Source organism: Pseudorca crassidens, chromosome 3 (assembly GCF_039906515.1).
Source record: "Pseudorca crassidens isolate mPseCra1 chromosome 3, mPseCra1.hap1, whole genome shotgun sequence".
NCBI classification, from domain to species: domain Eukaryota; kingdom Metazoa; phylum Chordata; class Mammalia; order Artiodactyla; family Delphinidae; genus Pseudorca; species Pseudorca crassidens.
In genome coordinates this window covers 47,937,095-47,951,441 of record NC_090298.1, presented here as the reverse complement: position 1 = coordinate 47,951,441, position 14,347 = coordinate 47,937,095, and the positions used below count along the sequence as shown (strand labels likewise).

Sequence of the window (14,347 nt, the reverse complement as noted above, 5' to 3'; positions counted from 1 at the left end):
TTTCTCTCGTGACAACTTTCATATGGAACATAGAGCAGTGTTAATTATATTTATCACGTTGTATATTACATCCCTGGTACTTATTTATTTATTTTCTTTACTCTCACAAAGTTTATATGCAACCATGGGGGAGATGCTCAACAAATGAAGGAATACACATGAGGGGAAAAAAAAGGATGAAACACAGATGGTGCGATGCTAAGAATTCAAGGTGATGTTTCTGTCAGGTTTGTTTGTTTTACATCTTTATTGGAGTATAATTGCTTTACAATGCTGTGTTAGTTTCTGCTGTATAACAAAGTGAATCAGCTATACATATGCATATATCCCCATATCCCCTCCCTCTTGCTTGTCCCTCCCACCCTCCCTATCCCACCCCTCTAGTGGACACAAAGCACCGAGCTGATCTCCCTGTGCTATGCGGCTGCTTCCCACTAGCTATCTGTTTTACATTTGGCAGTGTATATATGTCCATGCCACTCTCTCACTTCGTCCCAGCTTACCCTTCCCCCTCCCCGTGTCCTCAAGTCCATTATTCTCTACGTCTGCGTCTTTATTCCTGTCCTACCCCTAGGTTCTTCAGAACCATTTTTTTTTTTTTTTTTTTTTAGATTCCATATATATGCGTTAGCATATGGTATTTGTTTTTCTCTTTCTGAGTTACCTTACGCTGTGACAGACTCTAGGTCCATCCACCTCACTACAAATAACTCAATTTCGTTTCTTTTTATGGCTGAGTAACATTCCATTGTATATATGTGCCACATTTTCTTTATCCATTCATCTCTCAGTGGACACTTAGGTTGCTTCCATGTCCTGGCTATTGTAAATAGAGCCACAGTGAACATTGTGGTACATGACTTTTTTTTTTTTTTTTTTTTCCGGTACGCGGGCCTCTCACTGATGTGACCTCTCCCATTGCGGAGCACAGGCTCCGGACGCACAGGTCCAGCGGCCATGGCTCACGGGCCCAGCCGCTCTGTGGCATGTGGGATCCTCCCGGACCGGGGCACGAACCTGTGTCCCCCGCATCGGCAGGCGGACTCTCAACCACTGCGCCACCAGGGAAGCCCCGTGACTCTTTTTGAATTATGGTTTTCTCAGGGTATATGCCCAGTAGTGGGATTGCTGGGTCATATGGTCGTTCTATTTTTAGTTTTTTAAGGAACCTCCATACTCTTCTCCATAGTGGCTGTATCAATTTACTTTCCCACCAACAGTGCAAGAGGGTTCCCTTTTCTCCACACCCTCTCCATCATTTATTGTTTGTAGATTTTTTGATGATGGCCATTCTGACTGATGTGAGGTGATACCTCATTGTAGTTTTGATTTGCATTTCTCTAATGATTAGTGATGTTGAGCATCCTTTCATGTGTTTGTTGGCAATCTGTATATCTTCTTTGGAGAAATGCTTAGACCACTATTCTTCTCATTCATCCACAACTGGTTTTAATCACCATCTAGATGTGAAAGCTTCCCAAATCTGTATCTGCAGCCTTGACCTTTCTCCCAAGTGCCTGCTGGCCATCTCCACCTGAATGTCCCACAGGCTTGTAACACTGGAATTTATGAATTCCCTGCCTCTTAAACCTGTTCCTCTTTCTGTGATCCTTATCTCCTCTGGTGACACCACCACGCACATACTCACTCCACCAAACCAGAAACTTTAGTCACGCTCCCTTGTGTCTTTTATCCTGTCTAGCGAATCACCAAGCCCTTCCTGTATTGCCTCACAAATATTTCTTGACTTTGTGTCTACCACCACTGCACGTCACTAAATTATCTCTGCCCTTGTTGAGGGCTTTCAGCATTTCTCATTGGGATGATTGCAGTTAAATCCTAGTTGGTCTCCCTGCCTTTCTCACCCCCTGACATTCATCCTTCATGAGCTAGGTCACAACACTGGTTTAAAACCCTTCAGGGACTCCCTCTGCCTTTGCTAAGGCTTGCACACGCTCACTGAGAGCGTGCTGCTGGGGTAAGCTTGAGGGAGGGGGTCAGGGTGGTTGGACTCTGGCAGAACCGTCTGGCTGAGCTCTTCGACATCATTATGCTTCGGCATAATATTTCACCTTTTGAAAACTTTCCATTGCCTATGCACCATCTTTTCTTTGTTGAAAAAGTTAATTAATTAATTAATTAATCTTTGGCTGCATTGGGTCTTCATTGCTGGCTTACTCTTCGTTGCAGTGTGTGGGCTTCTCAGTGCGTGGCTTCTCTTGTTGCGGAGCATGGGCTCTAGGCACGTGGGCTTCCATAGTTGTGGCACGTAGTCTCAGTAGTTGTGGCTTGCGGGCTCTAGAGCACAGGCTCAGTAGTTGTGGTGCACGAGCTTAGTAGCTCCATGGCATGTGGGATCTTCCCGGACCAGGGGTCAAACCCATGTCCCCAGACGGATTCTTAACCACTGTGCCACCAGGGAAGTCCTACCATCTTTTCTTGCTATTCCTCATTTGCACTTCTTCTTCAGTGCATTTGCCCATGCTGTTACCCCAAAGTGCCCAATTCCTGCCAGTCACTAAGAAGTAGCTCAGATCTCATGTCCTCTAGGAAGTCTTCTTATCAGTCACATCTTTATTAATTTTTTCACTGAGATTTATGAAACATCTGCATTGTCTCAGGCAGCCAACAACATCCCAAAAGGTGGAAGATGGGAACGTACCTGAGTGAGTTAGAGCTGTGCTCCTTAGACTTTCTGTGATGGTGGACCAATTGAGTTGTTCTTTGTTTTTGCTCTATCACGGACCAATAAGTGGTCCTGTTGCACATGATTAAGATACAGTTTGCACCACGTGTGACTCACCACACTAATTCAACAACATCCAAACTGGTGTATACCTTGTTCAACAAGTGTCACATACTTGGATGTCCCTGGAATGTCAAATTGCCATAAACATTTCTAAGTACTTACACCTGATTTCTGGACTTACCTTGGACGAGAATGGTAATAAACCATTTGGACACCAGCACCAGTCCACAGGCCAGCTTTGAGTAGCGTTGTACTAGAGGGTTTGCCGCAGATGCTGTGGTAGAAGAGGAGACAGTTATATCAGGGGCTCAGAAGAGACTAGACAGAGCTGTAAGATGAGCATAACCCTGTTAGAGGAGGGCAAAATTTAACAAAAATGAGATCTGCTTACCAGCCAGGTGAACGAGGCATTTTAGCCATGAGGGGAAGGTGGAGCATGAAGAGAGAGGGAAGGTGGAGTAGGCTGGGACTGCGAAGGCTAGGGTAGTAGGAGCATAGTGAACAGGGGCTGCTGAAAGGGAAGCAGTGAGGCTGCAGCGTCAGCAGGGGTTGATTTTATTTACTCAGCAAATACTTTCCAAGAAACACCTATGTGCCAGACCCTTCCTAGGCACTGGAATTAGAAGCCAAGCAGAGACAGTTTTGGCTCTAGTAGAGCTTAGAGGGGTTGCTAAGAGTAGCCAAGGAGTTAGACTTTAACTGCAGGCAGTCTTTGAAGGATTTTGAGCTGGAACATGGCATGCTCAATTTAATCCTTGGAAAAATGACCCTGGTGGATTGGGGGAAATGGATTTGGGGAAATGGATGGCTATTGAGTCAGGAAAGTTAATCGAGAGGTCATTATAGTAATCTAGGTAAGAGATGATAAAGGTCAGAAAGTAGCAGTCAGAGGTTGGGGGAAGAAATGGGGGTGAGGGAAAGAGAAGGGACTTTTAGGAGGAGTATTATTAGGGTGATATAAATCACAGGTCTGGAGGGGTCAGTGGAGTTTAGGATGGCCTTCTGTTTCTGACTTGTAAGAAGGTTGGTGGTCCAATTCATTGGAAGAGGGAGAGATTGGAGGAGTAGTAAGTAAAGCATCTGCGGACGTCACACAGTTAGGTACCCTTCTCCGTACTCCTGCAGTGTGCTGTGCTAAACTGTATCATAGCATTGTTTAATGGTTTCTGAGCTTGCGAGCTCCTTGAGAACGTGTGCCCACTTTTCTACCCTAAACACTTGACGCAGGGCCTCACATGGAACAGGCTCCACAAATGATTCTTAAGCTGAACAGGAAGTCTTCATTTTTTATTACTGCCATAACAAATTATCACACGCTGAGTGGATTAAAACAGCACAAATTTATTATCTCATAGTTCTGTAGGTCAGAAGTCCAGGTTGGCAAGGGTGATCACTCTGCTCTGTGTTTCAAAGATGCTGGCCATCTTGGCTCTTATCAGAGGCCTCTAGAAAGAATCCATTTCCAAGCTCATTCAGGTTGCTGGCAGAATTCAGTTCCTTGTGGTTTCAGGACTGAGGTCCATGTGTCCTTGCTGGCTGTCAGCAAGAGCTGCCTAAGCTCTTAGGGGAGTTCTTTCCAGTCCTTGAATGTGGGCTGCTACATCTGAGAGCCACCAACAGTGCACTGAATCCTTCTGCGTCCAATCTCTCTGTCTTCCTGTCTTCTTCCAACCAGAGACAGTTGTCTGCTTGAAACGGCTCGTGTGATTACATTGTGCCCACCTGGATAATCCACGATAATCTCCCTACTTTAAGGTCTGTAACCTTAATTAGATCTATAGAGTCCCTTAGAGATTCCAAGGATTAAGACATGGACATTTCGGAGGGGCTGGGGAAGGTGGGAGCATTGTTTTGCCAACCCTATTAGGAATTATCCACCGAGTTGTGTGGAGGTTACCATCATGTTTCTTAATTATTTGTAAATTCCAGCACCTCCCATTTGTATAGGAGAGCACAAGGAGACTAAGGCTGGCCCAGTGTCAGAAGGAAACGGGAGCAGAGAGAGATCACAGTCCTTCAGTGTCTACTCTTTCTTCCAATCATCCATCTTTTTATCTATCCCATCCATCCATCTATCCATCTATCCCATCCATCCCATCCAGTCATCCTTTCAATCTGTTATGTACTAATGAACACTTGAATACCTGCTTTGTTTTAAGAGTGTATGCTAGGTTGGGAAATGAGGACGTGAGTGAGCTACAAAGATAAATGACACCTGATTTCTGTCAGCCGGTTTTCAGTATATTGATGTCTACATCAAATTTTTATAAATCCATACCATCTACTGGTGAGTTTGACCTGTTTTGATAATGTGCTCTTCCCTGCTTAGTGAATCTTTTTTTAGCAGGCTTTAGCTTCAAACCCTATACCAAGGACTCAGTAAATGTACGTGATAATGGTCATGACTGCTTGGCTCACTCCCTTTTATGCGTGGCCATAAAGTTTGGGAAACATTAATAAATATAGATGATTGTTGTGTTAATTTTTAACTTAAGATAAGTAACCACTGTTACCAATATCTTACCAACCTTTCCAGAGATACGGAAGTATTTATCCTGTACCTGGCGTTAATTATGGTTTTTAGTGATTATTCCATAGCAGCTTTGAAAAAGCTACTTCATTCCTTTTTTTTTTTTTTTTTTTTTTCTTTCAATACGCGGGCCTCTCACTGTTGTGGCCTCTTCTGTTGCGGAGCACAGGCTCCAGATGCGCAGGCTCAGCGGCCATGGCTCACAGGCCCAGCCGCTCCGCGGCATGCGGGATCCTCCCGGACCGGGGCACAAACCCGTGTCCCCTGCATCAGCAGGCGGACTCTCAACCACTGCGCCACCAGGGAAGCCCTACTTCATTCCTTTTTATATCTACATAGTGTTTCCTGGTATGAGTATGGCAGTTTTTTTAACAGGTCTCACATCGGTGGACATTGGTTAGTTTCCACTTCTTTTGCTATTAAAAATTGTAAAAACTCTTCTATGTGTACCTTTCACACAAGTGTTCAACATATACCTAGAATATTTGCATTGCAACAGATATTGCCAAATCACTCTGACAGAGGTTGTACCAGTCTAAATTCCCACTGGCAATGTACAAGGGTGCCTGTTTTGCTGTACCTTGGCCAGCAAAGTATGTTATCAGACTTTATTTGATAAAGTAAAAATGGTATTTCACTCTAACTTTGAACTTGTTATATTGCTGAGTGAGGTTGGATGTCTTTTTTAGAGTTATTTCTATTTCCTTTTCTATAAATTATTCATATATTTTATCCATTTCTCTGTCAGGTTGTTGGCTTTTTTCTTATTAATTTGCTGGCATAAGCTGGGACAAAGTGAGAGACTGGCATGGACATATATACACTACCAAATGTAAAATCGATAGCTAGTGGGAAGCAGCCACATAGCACAGGGAGATCAGCTCAGCTGCTTTGTGACCACCTAGAGGGGTGGGATAGGGAGGGTGGGAGGAAGAGAGACGCAAGAGGAAAGAGATGTGGGGATATATGTATATGTATAGCTGATTCAGTTTGTTATAAAGCAGAAACTAACACACCATTGTAAAGCAATTATACTCCAATAACGATGTTAAAAAAAAGTTGCTGGCAGTCTTCATATATTGAGGAAATTAGCCCTTTGGGAGATGAGATGCATCTATTTTTCTTTCTGTTTGACTTGTTTTTTGTTTTTGGTTTTTTTTTGTGGTACGCGGGCCTCTCACTGTTGTGGCCTCTCCCGTTGCGGAGCACAGGCTCTGGACGCGCAGGCTCAGCGGCCATGGCTCACGGGCCCAGCCGCTCCGCGGCATGTGGGATCTTCCCGGACCAGGGCACGAGCCCGTGTCCCCTGCATCGGCAGGCGGACTCTCAACCACTGCGCCACCAGGGAAGCCCTTGACTTGTTTTTTGATTTTGTATATAATTAGGCTTTTGACATGCACAAATATTTAATTTTAGGTGGGTTTTACATCTTTACAAACTTCCAACTGTCACGGTTGGAAAGGCCTTCCTCATTTCAGTATTATAAAATAATTATCTCAGGTTCACCAAGTATTTTTTTAACTTTTTATTTTGAAATAACTGTAGATTCACAGAATTAGTGCAGAGAGATCTTGTGTACCCTTTACTGAGTTTCCCTCAATCACCAGGTATTTTTATAGTTTCATTTTTTTATGTTTCAAATTTTGATGCATCTGAGATTTATTTTGGTATGAGCTGTGGATTCCAATTTCTTTCTTTCCAATTGGTTACCCATTTGTCTAACTTCATTTACTGAATCATCTATATTTCCTCCAGTAATTGAAAATGCATACATAGCAATCATGTGCTAATAAGTTCCCACATATACTGGTTAATCTTTCAAATTTTTAAAGTATCACAACTTGAAGAGAAACTGAACTGTCACTGTATATTTTTCCAAGAGCTACATGTTGGGATGACCAGAGCTGGCCTTGTTTCAGAATCCTGTTATGGTATAATTTGGCCTGTTTGTCTAGAATTAACTTTGTAGTGCTGTGGGCTGTGCTGGGATTCACGTGAATAACATTCACTCCGTGGCCTCCAGGAGTTCATCTTAGCTTATTGATCCCAATCTGTTGAAGTGAGGCCTTTAGACTGTGTAGTGCTTAAGGTTAATCATGCAGTTAACTTCACAAGACCTTTCTGAGGGGTGTATATTACCTCCATTTTGTAGATAGGAAATAGTGACTCAGATTAAAATTGCCCAGACCTCAGGTCTAGAGCAAGTTGTCAGAGCTCAGACAGCTTCTGGACTTACGATTAGTATTATCCCACACTGTTCCAGGACATGCCTCAGACCTGCCCGAGGTGTCTCTTTACTCCATGGATCTGAGATAAAAACCGACATAACTTCTAGGCTGCAACATAACTCCGTTTTTCCATCTCTGCCTTAGGAAACCTAAATCACCGTTTTTAGTTCTTGCTTTCCAGTGAAAAGACTAAGCAAAGACAGATAACTTTTCCAGGGTTTTTCTGATTTCTTTCTGAGCGATGCTAAAGGAAAAATGAAATACTCATCTGCTTATTTAGTTATCTGAATTTAAGGAGTAGATTTAGATAATTCTTAAATTCTTTCTCAGCTCTGTGATTCGATATGTTTTTTATCTGGCTAGTATTTTCCATAGTTTTATGTGCCTATATAGGAGGGAGTGAACAAAAGCATTTAAAGAATGACAAGTATTTTCATGTGGGTTGTTTAGAGGGAAAACATGCTAGAAATTCTTTAATCCAATTAAAATCACAACTGTTAGGGGAAGTCCTGTAGGCTGGTTATTGTATAATATAATAGGAGTCTTGATTTCAGTTCATTACAGTAGCTTGCTAGCATATATTTAAAGGCCACCCTTTAAAACTGTCTGTGTGCTTTGAGTTTAAGGTTATCAATTCACACACCCTGTACGGTCCACTTACAATTTCTGTTAGCTGCAGTGTAGTCCATGTGATGCTTTTCATGGGATAGGGATTTTAGGAGAAGTAAAGCAGGTGAGTCTCCAGCGCTGAATTTTCCACTTAATGTTAAGAATGATCACTGTAGGGCTTCCCTGGTGGTGCAGTGGTTGAGAGTCCGCCTGCCGATGCAGGGGACACGGGTTCGTGCCCCGGTCCGGGAAGATCCCACATGCTATGGAGCGGCTGGGCCCGTGAGCCATGGCCGCTGAGCCTGCACGTCTGGAGCCTGTGCTCCGCAACGGGAGAGGCCACAACAGTGAGAGGCCCTCATACCGCAAAAAAAAAAAAAAATTATGATCACTGTAGCAAAGTAAGGTCTTCCAGATGATTTTGCCCACTTCTCTTGGAAGCCGTGTCTGTATGTGGTTGCTAAGGACAGTCCTCACACTGACCAATTTGGATATCTAGATACATAAATCATTTCATGTGTTTGGTGGGGAGGAGTATATTCTTAGGGTCTAGTGAGCTAATACAAGGCCAGCCACACCCAAGAAACTGGCTCATAAACTAGAATCCCAAGTCATTCATTTAAAATTGGTCATATATGTAGACAAAGCCAAGATGGAGTAAATGTGCAAGTGGATAATCCTGCTCAGGAGATCCAGGTCTAGGTGAGAAGATTGTTTGGTAAAATTAAAGCAAAAATGTCTAATTCTGTTCTCCTCTCTAGAGATGATTCTTTCTTTTAAAACCTTCATTCACAACACCCTTCTATGCAGGGCTGGAAAACCTAGTAAGTGCTTTGCCAACTGGGTTTTTGAGACTTTGAGGGGACCTCTGTTGTTCAGTTTGCATTCAGTTTTACATTACCTTCACTAATTTAAACAGAACTGTCACAACCTACAGGCGTACATACCTCAGAGATATCACAGGTTCAGATCCAGACCACCACAATAAAGCGAATATGGAAGTAAAGGGAGTCATATGAATATTTTCATTTCCCAGTGCATATCGAAATTATGTTTACACTATACTGTAGTCTGTTAAGTGTGTAACAGCATTATGTCTAAAAAAAATGAATGTATCTTAATTATCAAATACTTCATGGCTAAAAATGCTAACCATCATCTGAGCCTTCCGTGAGTCATAGTCTTTTTGCTGGTGGAAGGTTTTGTCTCAGTGTTGATGGCTGCTGATGGTCAGGGTGGTGGTTGCTGAAGGTTGGGTGGCAGTGGCACTTTCTTGAAATAAGACAACGATAAAGTTTGCCCCATCAGTTGACTCTTTCACGAGCGATTTCTCTGTAGCACACAATTCTGGTTGATTGCATTTTATCCACAGTAGAACTTCTTTCAAAATTGGAGTCAATGCTCTCAAACCCTGCTGCTTTATCAACTAAGTTTATGTAATTCTAAATCCTTTGTTGTCATTTCAGCAATCTTCACAGCATCATCACCAGGAGTAGATGCCATCTCAACAAACCACTTTCTTTGCTCATCTATAAGAAGCGACTCTTCAACCATGAAAGTTTTATCACGAGGTTGCAGCAATTCAGTCAGATCTTCAGGCTCCACTTTTAATTCTAGTTCTCTTGCTTCTTCTACCACATCTGCAGGGACTTCTCCGCTCAAGTCTTGAACACTTTCTTGTCATCTGTGAGAACTGGAATCAACTTCTTTCAAACTCCTGTTAATGTTGATATTTTGACCTCTTCCCATGAATCACAAATGCTTTTAATGGCATATAGAATGGCGAATCCTTTTCAGAAGGTTTTCTACTTAGTTTACCCAGATCCATTAGAGGAATCACTATGACAGTTATAGCCTTATGGCATGTATTTCTTAAATACTAAGACTTGAAAGTCAAAATTACTCGCCAGTCCATGAACTGCAGAATGGATGTTGTGTTAGGAAGCATGAAAACAACATGAATTTCATCTTACATCTCCGTCAGAGCCCTTGGGTGACCAGGTGCATTGTCAATGAGCATTAATACTTTGAAAGGAATCTTTTTTTCTGAGCAGTAGGTCTTAATGGTGGGCTTAAAATATTCAGTAAATCCTGTTTTCAACAGATGGGCTGTCATCCAGGCTTTGTTTTTCCACTTATAGAACACAGGAAGAGTAGATTTAGCATAATTCTTAACAATTTTCAGAATGGTAAATGAACCGTGGGTTGAATTTAAAATCCCCAGATGCATTAAGCCCTAACAAGAGAGTCACCCTGTTCTTTGTAGCTTTGAAGCCCGGTATTGACTTCTCCTCTGTAGCTGTGAAAGTCCTGGATGGCATCATCTTCTTATATAAGGCTGTTTTGTCTCCATGGAAATCCTGTTTAGTGTAGCCACCTTCGTTGATGATCTTAGCTAGATCTTGAGAACTGGCTGCAGCTTCTGCATGAGCACTTGCTGCTTCACCTTGTGCTTTTACAATGTGTTACGGAGACGGCTTCTTTCCTTAAACCTCATGAACCAAACTCGGCTAGCTTCAGACTTTTCTTCTGCAGCTTTCTCACCTCTCTCAGCCTTCACAGAATTAAAAAGAGTTAGAGACTTACTTTGGATGAGGCTTTGGTTTAAAGGAATGTTGTGATGGTTTGATGTTCTCTCCAGACGACTAAAACGTTCTACATATATACAATAAGGCTGTTTGGCTTTCATATCATTTATGTGTTCACTGGAGTAGCACTTTTAATTTTTTTCAGGAACTTTCCTTTGCATTCACAACTTTTGGCCAACTGGCCCAAGAGGCCCAGCTTTCAGCCTGTCTTGGCTTTCAACATGTCTTCCTCACTGAGCTTAATCACTTCTAGCTTTAAAGTGAGAGAGGTGCAATTCTTCCTTTCACTTGAACACTTAGTGGCCATTGTAGGGTCATTGTATTGATAGGTTCACAATATTGCAGGGTTATAAATGGGCATAATTTCAATATTGTTGTGTCTAAGGGAATAGGGAGGCCTGAGGAGAGGGAGAGAGATGGGGGAATGGCTGGTTGGTGAAGTAGTCAAAACACACACAACATTTATCGATTAAGTTTGCCATCTTGGTGGGGTTCATGGCACCCCCAAATGATTACATAGTAACATCAAAGATCACTGATCACAGATCACCATAAAAATACAGTAATAAAGAAAATGTTTGAAATATTGCAAGAATTACCAAAATGTGGCACAGAGACACGAAGTGAGCAAGTACTGTTGGAAAAGTGGCGCTGATAGGACTTGCTCAACGCAGGGTTGTCACAAAACCTCATTTTGTAAAAAGCACAATATCTGTGAAGCAAAATAGAATATAGACTGATGAAACAAGGCATGCCTGTATTTTGATGAACTGCTAAACTGTCTTCTACAGTGGCTGCACCATTTTACAGTTCCAACAGCAACGTATGATTGTTCCAAATTCTCCACATCCTTGCCAACGCTGTTTATTGTCTGTTTTTTTAAAATAAATTTATTTATTTTATTTATTCATTTTTGGCTGCGTTGGGTCCTCGTTGCTGCGCGTGGGCTTTCTCCAGTTGCGGTGAGCGGGGGCTACTCTTCGTTGTGGTGCGTGGGCTTCTTATTGCGGTGGCTTCTCTTATTGTGGAGCATGGGTGCTAAGCGCACAGGCTTCAGTAGTTGTGGCACACAGGCTCAGTAGTTGTAGCTCACGGGCTCCAGAGCGCAGGCTCAGTAGTTGTGACGCACGGGCTTAGCTGCTCTGCAGCATGTGGGATCTTCCCGGACCAGGGATAGAACCCATGTCCCCTGCATTGGCAGGCGGATTCTCAACCACTGCGCCACCAGGGAAGTCCTTGTCTGTCTTTTTGATGATAGCCATCCTAGTGGGTGCTTGTCTGGTCCACTTCGGAATCCCAGCATAGGGCCTGCTATGGTGTTGATAAATGTTGGTTGATTCCCTAAGTATGTTTTGCCATCTTGCTCATCTTAGGACCCTCCACATCGGAAAGCTGTGTGCTGCAGTAAACAAGCATAGACTAGGGTCCTGTTGAACTCTGAATACCTGCTCTGCAACATAGTAACTGTGTGATCAGGAACAAATTACTTAAGGTCTCTCCAGCTTCAGTTTCCTTATCTGTGACCTGAAGATTATGATACCTTTTGCCTAGGGTTGGTGTGAGGCTTAAGTAGATAATGTGAGTGAAACATCTAGCGCAGGACATGACCCAGAGCCCTGGATAAGTGGACACTGTTGTTATTCTGTTGTTATTCTCTTGGATAACTTGGGGAGCAGCTTGCCCTACTCCCTTGCCTCAGGACGAGGCAACAGTTGATTTCAGATGTGCCTAGTTGCATTGCCTGTGGTGTGCCGGGTCAGCTCCCTTTCTTTCTTCAAGAAAACTCCCTGCAAATCTCCTCACAGGATCTGTTAAGACCTCTTCAGTTTTTGAGTAAAACTACTGAGGTCTAAGGAGATAGCTGACTGTCATTTGTGGTTTTGCTTCTTCCTTGGGAATTTCTGCTTAAGGTTTAACCGACCCATTTCACAGATTTGCTTGCTTCTATTAACTCATTATTAAAAGGGCATTCCTTTCAGAGGTACCAGTTTTTAAAACTTTAATAAGAGCAGCTTTTTAACTGCAAAAATCCCTGATAATGAGGATTCCAGGTTGGCACAGGTTGATTTGGGCAACTGAGAAAAGTCTTTCCGACCTTTGTCAGAGAAGTTGCTTAGCAGAACTTGTTGCCATCTTGCTTTTGAACCTCTTGGTTAATTTATGAAAGCAAAGGAACTGCTTTCATCTGAGACACACAGTGGCTGAGTTCCCGTGGCAGGAAGTGTTTGTCCTTACAAATCTCATACACAGTGGTCACAAGGGAGACCTTGGTATTTTGTTTTACTTGTTCATGCTTTATGGTGATTTCACAATTGTTTCAGTGTTTTTACCTGAGAGCTATAATAAATAAATAAGACACACTTGCCCTTAGGGATAGTCATTATTCAGCCTCAGTCTAACTGTCCGGTTTTATCTGCCTCTTCCCCTCTTCACAGATCCTTGTGTACTATACAACTAGACTAATGGTTTTTTAACAAGCAGCCTCTGAAATTTCTAAGTCCCCATTTCTGTTAGTAGAAAAAATGTGATAGGAGCAAAACCAAACAGCTGATAACTTTTGAGGTTAAGAGGGGAGGGGAGAGGACAGGTGGGAAATAGCTTACTGGAAAGAGAGAGAGAGGGAATAAGGGAGGGAGAGAGGGGAAGAGAGGGAGAGTGGGAGAGAAAGATTTTAACGTTAGAGTAGTAGGGAGTGGTGGGAAGTAAACTGGAATCAGATAACGGAGCTGAGAACTTGGAACTTGATGTGATTTATAATGGGGTGTCACTGTAGGTTCTTGAGGAGGGAGAAAATATAATAAAAGTGGTATTTGAGGCTGATTTTTTTTCTGGTAATAGTATCAACCCTAAGCATGAATCTAAAGGAAATAAGCATGGAGGCAGGCGTTGTCCCAGCCTGGGTGCAGTAATACAGGGTGAAGTGGAGTTTTGGGTGTTAGCATGAAAATGGTGGAGAAAGGTTTCATCTAAAAAAAAAAATCAAATTAATTTGTAGCAGTTTGCAAGTTAGAGATGAAAGAGCAGAGTCAAAGATGAGTCTGGTGTTTTATATAGGAAGAAAAGTCAAGCCATTAACATTGGTGTAGGTATTGGATAAAGAAGCCAACTGGTGGAAAGTAGAAGTTGGGCAAGATGAGTTCCTTTGGGGATTAGTTAGGTTTTCTGTGACAGTGGTATGTCCGAGTTATAATGTTTATGGGCAGTTGCAAATAGCGGCCTCTGGCATACATGAAAGGTTAGCTCAGAGTGTAGATTTGAAAGTCGTTACCATAGTAGTAAGAGCAGGCAGATAACAGGAAAATCCCACAGATTGAGAAAGAAAGCCCCAGTGCAGGAGCATGAAGAAAAGAACCAGCAGAACAAAATGATAAAGAGCTGACGGATGGAAAGGCACGAGGCCAGTTAGAAAAGTGCTATGTTCTGACAGCCGAGGTTAGGCTTTCAGGAAGGAAGGAAGAAGTCAGAATTGTGGGATGGCAGGGAAATCAGCATAGATAAGAACTCAGGAAAAGCCTTTGGGTATAGCAAAAGGGGGGTCTCTAACCTTTGTGTGTGGCTCCTGTGAGCAAGGACACCTTTAACCAAGAGGGGTGGTTGTTTGAGAACAGTCACACCCTCCCTCAAGCACCCTTTAGAGACAGTG

At 42.7% G+C, this 14,347-nt stretch overlaps 1 protein-coding gene across 4 annotated transcripts in view; it reads left to right on the top strand.

Moving 5' to 3' along the window:
- ELOVL7 (ELOVL fatty acid elongase 7) overlaps window positions 1-14,347 on the top strand; it is a 72,381-nt gene that overhangs the window by 17,475 nt on the left and 40,559 nt on the right. Inside the window, exon 1 of one of the 4 annotated variants that reach the window (XM_067730759.1) lies at window positions 142-227. The exons of the other annotated variants lie outside the window; for them this stretch is intronic. The gene's annotated coding sequence lies outside the window, so the exon portion shown is untranslated. Of the gene's footprint in view, window positions 1-141; window positions 228-14,347 lie in introns of those variants that run through there. 4 annotated transcript variants of the gene reach the window in all.